The sequence below is a fragment of the Talpa occidentalis genome, unplaced genomic scaffold (assembly GCF_014898055.3).
Source record: "Talpa occidentalis isolate TD23 unplaced genomic scaffold, MPIMG_talOcc4v2.1 talOcc4.15, whole genome shotgun sequence".
Lineage (NCBI taxonomy): Eukaryota > Metazoa > Chordata > Mammalia > Eulipotyphla > Talpidae > Talpa > Talpa occidentalis.
Window position 1 is genome coordinate 78,161,576 of NW_023601543.1, and position 10,269 is coordinate 78,171,844.

Consider the following 10,269-nt stretch of genomic DNA (forward strand, 5'->3'; position numbering starts at 1 on the left):
AATGATGAAATATTTCCTAAACAGAAAAGTAAATTACTACAAAGCTCATAAATAATAAAAAATAAAATTTATTAAGCCATTCTTTTACTAAATTGGTTAAAAATAATGTTTTTGGCAAATGATAAAAATACATAATCAGGGAGATTTTTATCAACAAGCATTAAATTTGGGGTATTTTAATTATACTCCATTTAGATCTTTCAATGCTGTCTTTTATTTCTTAGTGTGAAATTATTCTCTGTGCTAAATGTCAGGCTGAGGCAAGTCACTCCCTATTACAACATTGCCAAATATGACTGAAATGCTTTAAGTCTGTGATCTAATCAATGCTGCTAGAGAAATAATCAAACAGTTAAGGAAATACATTTTGGAGAGAATTGGCAATCTTTGTTTTAGTAAACCATAGCACTTGAGTAGAATGGCAGTATTTCAGAGTAGGATAAGGAAAATGCTTGCAAAAATTCTAGTCAATTTATAACAGATTCATAAATTTAAAAAAATCTTGCTGAAGAAGTATTCTTCAATGGGTGGTTTTTTTTTCACTCATTTTCTTACTTTACTAAATCTTACTAGTATTCTTTAAGGGACAAACACACAAAAAAGTAGATTACAATAAAGAAATCTTATTTTTATGAATTAAGGAGCCACTAAGTTACTTCTAGGTATTATCTGCAGTAATTTTGTTTATCTTTACTCTGGGACTCCAGGTAATATTCAGCTCCCAAGGCTACCACAAATGCGGCAAATCCCTACTTGAATCCTTTTAATAATGCACCAACAAAGGAAACGTTTGCAAAGCCACTTGTATCTCCAAGCTTCATTGTGGCCCTAGGATCCCTTAGCCCTCATGCAGCCAGCTTCTCCTGGACACTTTCTAAAGGTATCCTTTCTGTCTTCCATTGTTTATAATCTGGAAGTTCCATTTTGCTATGATCATGTTGATGTCCATGCACCACGTCTGATGGCAATCTCATCTCTCAAGACACTCCAGTCAGTGATATTTATCCTGTTTGATCCTCTAAGTGCTCTATATTCATAATTAGAAGACTTATAGGGCTGCAATTCCAGTGCCTAGATATAGTAGTGTTCAGTCACTGGAACCACTCTGTAGAAAATTTCTAACATGGTACTATAATGCCTGTCTATTTAATCATTTCATTTTAGGAATTTTGTCAGAAATAATTAATCATCAAGTTTCCAAATAAAATCTATTTCTTGCCATTTGAAAACCGAAAAAATGATATATGCCTTTTAAAATCAGTAAACATATTACCTAACGGACCACCATGACATAGCCTATGTATGAGTACTTCAATTTCTGGAATCCATTTCTTAAAGGTTATGCATTTTCCTTTGATTTTGGAATGGCTATGTAAGAATGGAAATAAATAATCTAGTAGCTAGATCTGAGTTCTATAGCTAGAGGCTATTGTTTACTATGTCCACATCTGCCTCTTGAGTGGCTGCATCCAGGATTAGAAAAAAATTCCAAAGTAATTAAAAAAAACTGTTCTCATTATTGATAAGAGGCTAACTGGCTTTCATGAATCATGCAATTAAATGTCCCTCAAGAAGAATTTTTGAAATATCACAAGAACTTACATCTTTTTGCCACAAGGTGATAGATAACATATAGATAGTTGGTTGTAAACATACTAGTTACTACTCTGCTTTTTATGCTCATAGACTTCTTTTTGCTTCTTTCATTTTTCTTTTTTTTAAGATTTGTTTATGCATACAAGAACAGGGGTACAGGCCAGAGACATGGGGGTGAGAGGATTCACCAGAGACAGAGTGGGGAACAGAACAGGCAGATTGACTGAAATGCACTGCTGAGGGGAGCAGTGGGCGAGGCAGGAGAGGTCTACTGCACCATGTGGGTAGCTCCTGGCCAGGGATCGAACTCGTGCTGCAGTGGCTGCGGATAGCTTCCTAGGTTGCCTCTCAATCCTTTGCGCCACCAGGGAGGCCCCTTTTTTGGGGTAAAGATTTATTTTATTTATGCATACACAAACTGGGGTGTAGGCCAGAGGTGCGTGGTGTGAAAGGATTCACCAGAGACAGAGTTAGGAGCAGAACAGGTGGATTGACTGAAATACTTTGCTGAGGGGAGCAGTGGGCAAGACAGGTGAGGTCTGCTGTGCCATGTGGGTTAGGTCCTTGGCCGGGGATTGAACTTGTGCAGCAGTGGCTACCCATAGCTTCATAGCACTGAGACTTAATCCCTTGTGCCACCAGGGAGGCCCTGTTTCTTTCATTTTTCAAAAATATTTTTTTTTCCATTATGAAATCTTTAGTTGTTCATCAGGATGTCTGAGAAAAAACGAATGCATCATTACTGATGCTCAAAAGTTAAAATAATACAAACAAAAGTCACTGCAATTTAAGATGGCATAAAAGAACTCAGCTTTTATATCTGTCTTTTAGCCAAAACTGCTCTCAATTCGTGTTTTGGAAATTTTCTCTATCAAATTTAGGCTCTTTCTTCATACATTTACATAAAATTCCTCTACTTACTATGAAAATAGTGATGGTAATTTTAAATCCAGATAGTCAATCACTGTCAACATTTATGTCACCACCTGCCAAAAATACTTGTGAACTACCTATCTTGTTCATTTTGAGAACAGAAGAAAGGATTTGGGACAAATTTGCAACAGAAAAAATTATTACAGTCTTTTGTTTAAGTTATAAATTACTCCATAATAGATTACTGCTAAAATTGGTTCCTTAAAGAGGACAACATTTATTATCTCACAGTTTCTGTGGATCTGGAATCTGGACATAGTTTACTGAGTTTTCTGACTCAGGACCTCTCACCAGGCTGCAGTTAAGGTGTTGGCAGGGGCTGCAGTGATCTTAATGGGTAGGTACTTGTTTCCAAGTTCACTCAACTTGTTATTGGCGGGATTCAGTTTTTCACTGGCCATTGGATTTAAGACTCTAAATTAGATTAAATTATATATTATTATATAATATATATAATATTATTATGTATTATATAAAATTATAATTTTATGATTATACCTGTGGGATTGCAATTGGGAACCTCTTCTATAGCATGAGTTGTAGAGATATAGTTAATAGGAAAATACCATATTATATTGTAGCTCCTATGATTTGGTAAGAAATTTTTCAATATGAGGAATCCTGGAAATGAAGTAATAATACTAATTCAAAGCTGCTCTAAACTCTTTGTCCCATCTAATTGTCTGACTTTAGTGTTAAAGAGATTGTAGTAGATGCTGCCTCACTCAGATCCTCTACTGAACTGATACATCCATTTGTCACCTGTTGGGAATGTCAGCTTGCTAAAGGCTCATGAATGCACCCTTCTCTGGATGGAATTAACTTTGAAAAAGGGAAATTTCCTTTTGCCTTGGAGACTAGCACCCATCTTTGCAGGGTGGGGGATAGCCTTCAGCCGCTTGCTGACTAAAACTCAAGTACCAAAGCCTAGCCATCTTGTCTTGAGGTGACATTCAAGCTTTGGAACTCCCCAGCGGATCAAGCTGAAGTTAGAAATACTGGACAATTTCACTCATGTATAATATAGAGAAACAAAGGAACTGACAGAACAAAACCAAAACAAACCATAGAATATGACTGTGGAATTGAGGTTACTAGAGAGGGAGGGAGAGAGAGGTGGCAACAAATGGGGGAGGGGACCCAGGGATCCAGAGTAAAGGGCTGTAGGTGCTTTGGTAGGGGATGTGGTGTGTGGTAACATGTATCTGAGGAGGTATGAACTTATTCCCCTAAATAATATACAATATTATAAACTCATGTACCTCAATAAAAAATAGATAAAATAACAGTATGTGATTGAAAACAGGCAAAAAGATTAAATTATAATACTCCAGACTTCTGGATTTCCTATGAACCAATTCTTGCTTCCTTCCTTCTTCTCCTTCTCCCTTCCTCCTTTCCTTTCTTCCCTGGCTTACTCCAGGGTGGGAGTGCAAACTGGTCCAACCACTATGGAAAGCTGTGTGGAGTTTCATCAACCTACTAAAGAGAGAGCTTCCATATGATCCAGCAATTCCACTCCTAGGGATTTACCCAAAGGACACAGAAACATTAATTCAAAAGGGCACCTGCACCCCTATGTTTATAGCAGCACTATTTACAATAGCTAAGCTATGGAAACAACCCAAATGCCCAAAAATAGATGACTAGATCAAGAAGATATGGTACACACTATGGAGAGCTGTGTGGAGATTTCTTGACCTACTAAACATAGAGCTTCCATATGATCCAGCAATTCCACTCCTAGGTATTTACCCAAAGGACACAGAAACATCAATTCCAAAGAGTACCTGCACCCCTATGTTTATAGCACTCCCACCAGCAGTGCAGGAGAGTTCCTTTTTCTCCACATCCTCACCAACATTTTTTGTTGCTAGTTTTTTTTAATATGTGCCATTCTCACTGGTGTAAGATGGTATCTCATTGTAGTTTTGATTTGAATTTCCCAGAATCCAACAATGTATCCATAAGATAATTCACCATGACCAAGTAGGATTTATTCCAGGGACACAAGGATGGTTCAACATCCAAAAATCAACCAATGTAATCCAACACATCAACAAAAAGAAATATAAAAATCATATGATAATATCAATAGGTGCTGAGAAAGCTTTTGACAAAGTACAACACCCATTTATGATAAAGGCCCTTGAAATCCTTGGGATACGAGGAACACACCTCAACATCATGAAGGCCATATATGACAAGCCCATAGCCAATATCATTCTCAATGGTGAAAAGCTGAAAGCATTTCCATTAAGATCTGGAACAAGACAAGGATGTCCACTCTCACCACTGCTTTTCAATATAATATTGGAACTCCTAGCCAGAGCAATAAGACAAGAGAAAGCTTTCTTTCTGTAGTCAACTGACAAACACCGTATTTTTAATGATATATCAAAATCCTCTGTGATAGACCTATTTAAGGGAAAAGTACTAGATCTTATGTCCCTTTCATGGTTTGCATTGGTACTCCACTGAAAACTGCATACAGAGAGATGCAAGTCTTGCTGAAGAGCAAGAAGCATTCACCTTGAATGTCAGGAGAAAATAGACTTCTACTATCAATGGGCATTCTTACCATCTTATCTCAAATAGCACCTATTTTATATACCATTTCTCTTCTGGACCAGCAGTTCCCCCTAGGTACTTTGTAACCATATTATAATATAAAGATGGGTTAATCATTCTGCCTCTCATCCTGAAAAATTAGAAAGCCCGAGTTTTCAAGTGAGGAAGTTTACATTTTAAAAATTATGCAAAGCAGAATATAGTGATATGGATGCTTCCAAACAGAATTGCCAGTGCTTTCTTAAGGCATAATTGAAATGTAATCACAGCGAATCTCCATCTTCCTTCTCCTTCCGTGCCTTTGTTTTCCCTTTGGGAGCATAGTTCACTGTGCTTTCCCTTGTCTGTGGAAGTCTCCCCATTAAATTATACTATTCTGATGTGTAGTCCCTGGACTCAGACCTTGTTTGCTCTTCTCTTGTCAATATGGACTTGTTGTATGTCTTATGTATTAACAACTTGAGTTTATGGACCAATTCTAATGGTGATTTAATAATTTAACCTCTTGGAGTTACATTCACAGACACTCTGTGGAAGATAAAAATTTTTAACTCACAGGGAGAATTGGTGCAAATTCAAGCCTTTCACTAGATTGGTGGGAGCAATGTTTTGAGAGAGAGGCCAAGGTCTTTAACAATTTGCCTGCTTTGTTTAGGTACTAAGCTATATGGTCATTGTTTTGGTAGACACAAGATGCTCAAGGTTTGCAAGTACACACTATAGGATTTTTTTTTATCAAAAAGAAGTGTATTTTTGTTAGAAGAAACTTTTTAACATTATGTCCTCCTTTTCATATATTATTTCTCAATGAGAATTGAAAGAAAAATTTCTTCCAGCTGCCTTCAGTTTCACAACCAATGTATCCATTTTTGTCAAATGCAAATAGCTCTAATCATAACTTTGAAAACCTGAAATTTGTTAACCCAGGTACACAACTCATCCTGCTGACTACATGAGTAGCAAATCTATCACTTCTACCATGTGCAGTATTTCATGCTATGTTGGTTGCTGTGTACAATTAATTTTTTTTTCCTTTTTGGCAGAAACTGGCTGCCTGCTATTTTATCAAGGGAATGTGGTGGCAGCTTCAAGCTTACAATATTTTGACATAATACTAGTAACTCTCTTCATTTGTCTCCAAAACTGTCTGTTCCTTAGAAATGAATTTACTCAGGGCTATGGTTTTTGGGGTTCAGTTGAATAGGGATTAAGTCAATTATTAATGGTTTTTATTTATCACTGGCAAAACACAGCTATTAAATACATGAAATTTTTTACAGTTAAATCAGAAGAAAATTGTCAGTGGAGGCAAAGCACTGCTGAATAGACATATCATTTATTATTATTATACAGTTAATATTTCTGCCTTGATTTGGCACTGAACAATTCATAATCTGCTGCACATTTTGAGACTATAATATTTTCTACCTTCTGTATCTTACTAAATCAGTGTCTATAAAATATTACAAAAAGCATTTGATGTGTAAGTCATTAAAGAGAGCTTGAATACTTGGTAGTTTTTGATGTTATTATTATTACTACTACTATTGTTATTCTGAGTAGAAATCTCAGCTTCATTAATACCATAGACTTAATAAACACTCCAACTTCCTATAACTACCTCTTTGTGTACTTTGTAGCTAGAGATTAAGTCAGGGCAGATTCCATCTCTGTTAGCATTTTCCTAAATGTTAAAAAAGATCCTTTCAGCACAAGTGGTATCTGTATGGAAACAATGTGGAAAAATAACCTGGTTATTTAATAAATATAATTGTTTAATTCATTTTAAAATAAATTGATGATTTTATAAGTGGTTGAGTGAATCAATCAGTAAATGATTAAATGAATGAGTAAGGCATGTATATAGAATTGTTTTCTGTGTGCCAGGTCATGTAAGATTCTTTTAAACGTAGTAGAAGATATTAAAGATATTATAATTTAACTTCTAATTTTGTATATGAGTAAATAGAGAAAATTATTTGCTTGATTACAGTCTTTCTGGGTGATGGCCCAAAATTCTTAATGATTGTCCCTCTTTCCATGACAAATCGGATGGACTTTATCCAATATTCCTTAGGTCCTAGGAGCTACATAGGGCTCCCAAGGCAGAGTGACTGAGGTTGGGGCTCAACTTTGCATTTTCCAGCTGTGTGTTCCCAGGAAAGTCATTTAACCTGAATCTTAATTTCTCATCAATAACATAATATGGACCTCACTGGGCATTGTACAGGTTAAATGATATAACTTGTACAAAGTACCCAGCAAAGACTAAGCATTCCTCCCCTACCTTGGATGTGGCAGATTGCAAAATAATTATGTGGTCAGAGCGTATCAGTCATTTTACTGAGCCTGCGTAATTTACTTTTGATTCAAAACTAACACAAGAGTTGATTTTACCATATCATTGGTGGATAAGAATTTTATTTCCCCATAATAGGGAATCTTACCTCACTGTTTTCTCACCTAAGAAAAAAAAGACAATGAATTGATTATAGTATGGTATACATTATTGTAGATAGCTTGAATTGTCTTATCTACATGAATTCTTCCCTGTTAACATGCAGGAGAGCTAGCAACATTTTTTTCTCACTAGATTTAGATACTTTGAAATTCTCTGAGAAATTTTTTTGTATTCCAGTCATACCTAAGTTATACCATTGGCCTTAAACCATTTATCCATTTGGCCTCATTCTTCTGTTTGTTAAGATTCTGTAGAAGGTTTTTGTCTTTGGGTACTAACAGTGCTAAAAGCAAATGGCATTGTCTTTCTGCATCGTAGAATGATAATATTCTAAAGAGGGAAATGTTACATTTGGTGCAGGTATTCATAGATGCAAGGCAAGGAAATTAAACACAAGATGAAAGACCCAGGTTATCTATCATCATTGCCAGTATTTTTTTTTTTTTTTTTAGAAGTGGATTAAAACATTTCTCCATGCTAGGAAATAAAGAATATAGCAGCATGACTTGCTCATTTTCTTCATCTGAAAGGAAATAAAAAATCATGATGATAAAATGACTAAAACAAGACTTAGTGAGTGATCAATATTTACTAGGGACTTGTGTATTATTATCACAACAGCCCTGTGAACTAGGGAAGCAGAGTCTTAGTGAGCTAAATAATTTAATCAAGAATGTACCGGCAGTAGATGTAGGACTGAAACTGAGGTCTGTTCTAAATCCTACTTGTTATTGTCTGGATATTAATCAGCATCCTCAGGTGGTTTTAAAACCACAGTGACAAAAAAGAGAAATATAGTCAATATGGATAGATTTGCGTGCTGGGTATTTACCTTTGGAAACAGGATTACTGAATTGATTATTGAAATCAAATTACCAAATGCTATTTCACCTAAAACTAAATTGGCAAATGGCCATCAACTAAATGGCCAACTCGTCAAATTTACAAGTTTAACAATTTACTAAAAATATGATTTATATTAAAAAATTAAGAATATATTTTAAATGAATGTATTTATGAAAACATCTTTTATTAATTTCTATTTGACAATGAATTACTTCATATTATTCATAGTTATCGTCATTATAAATATATAGATAAAAATATGTTCCTAGAAGATTATGCTGTTCTATGACCTTAGTTTACCACCAATGTAAAGTATTCCTTAACATGATGCCAAGAAGTATGGAGGTATTGACTGTATTAGAGGACTCATTCCTTAAAATATGCTTTTGGTAACTCGATAAATTTAGAAAATTTGACAAGGTGGTTATGCAAGTTTCATCTAAATACAAATAACCCAGCATACATTATTTGAGAATCTTGTTTAAAAAAAGTAGATTCTATACGTCCGTGTAGAACTTGAGAGTCTACATTTCTTTCTTTTTTTTTTTTTTGAAGATTTGTTTACTTATGCATATGAGAACTGGGGTACAGGCCAGAGGTGTGTGTGTGGGGGGGGGGTGAGAATATTCACCAGGGACAGAACAGGCAGATTGACTGAAATACACTGCTGTGGGGACGCAGCGGGTGAGTCAGGAGAGGTCTGCTGCACCATTTGGCTCCCTGGGCAGGGATCGAACTCGGGCTGCAGTGGCTATGGATAGCTTCATAGGTTGTGTCTTAACCCCTTGAGCCACAAGAGAGGCCCGAGAGTCTACATTTCTAACAAGCTCCCAAGTGAAGTCTACGCTGCTTGTTTCAGACCACCTTAAGAAAAGCATAGGTTTATAGGAAAATAGCTTCCATTGAGTGAATATGGGGTGAAGTGGCACACATCACACCTATTCCACTTCCTTACCTACACCGACCTTTGTTTTAGAGTTTGCTTAACCAATAACCAGATAGATCTTTACACAGATACAGATTTGGGTAATGAGACACAAGCAAAAAATCGCTTTATTACTGTGTCAGTAATCTAAACAGTTTGAGGTAAGCCATGATACCATCTCTTGTCCTGTCTAACCCTATCAAACTCTCAGTATAAAATATATTTATTATTTTTTAGCAGCTGGAAACATGCACACTTATTGCATAATAATGGAATTTAAACTTTATTAGCAACTCACTGAAATTCGAAGTACCTGTTTTTATTGTATTTAATTAAATATGTTCATGTCAGATTTTTTTGAAAACTGGGATAGAAAGAAATATGCTATACATCATAGTTCTTGACCTAAATTATCTTGATAAAATGAGTTATTATTGATAGAAAAAAATGTATATTGTCACCTAGAGCTATAGAGAGTATTTTATTATGTTGACAGAATTGTTTTTTTTGTTTGAGAGAAAAGTATCTTTCAAATGATTTACTTTAAATATTTACTTAACTATGATTAGTAATAGAGCGGAGATATAGATTTGGTTTTTTTTTTTTTAAAGATTTATTTATTTATTTATACAAGAGCCAGGGTACAGGCCATATTCATAGGAGGGTGAGAGGATTCACCAGAGACAGAGCAGGGAACAGAACAGGCATACTGATGGAATACACTGCTGAGGGGAGCAGCAGGAGAGACAGGAGAGGTCTGCCACACCATGTGGGACCCTCGCCAGCCGGCCAGGGATTGAATCCACACTGCAGAGGCTGCGGACAACTTCACAGCGCTGCACTCAACCGCCTGCCCCACCAGGGGAGGCCCATGAGATATAGGTTTTGTTTGATGCAGTAGGTCTCCACCTTGGCCTATCTTTGAGTTGCTTGGGGA

General features: G+C 35.9%; 1 pseudogene; it reads right to left on the reverse strand.

Moving 5' to 3' along the window:
- Window positions 1-665: 665 nt before the first annotated feature.
- On the reverse strand, window positions 666-974 carry LOC119245736 (NADH dehydrogenase [ubiquinone] 1 beta subcomplex subunit 3-like; annotated as a pseudogene).
- Window positions 975-10,269: the final 9,295 nt, after the last annotated feature.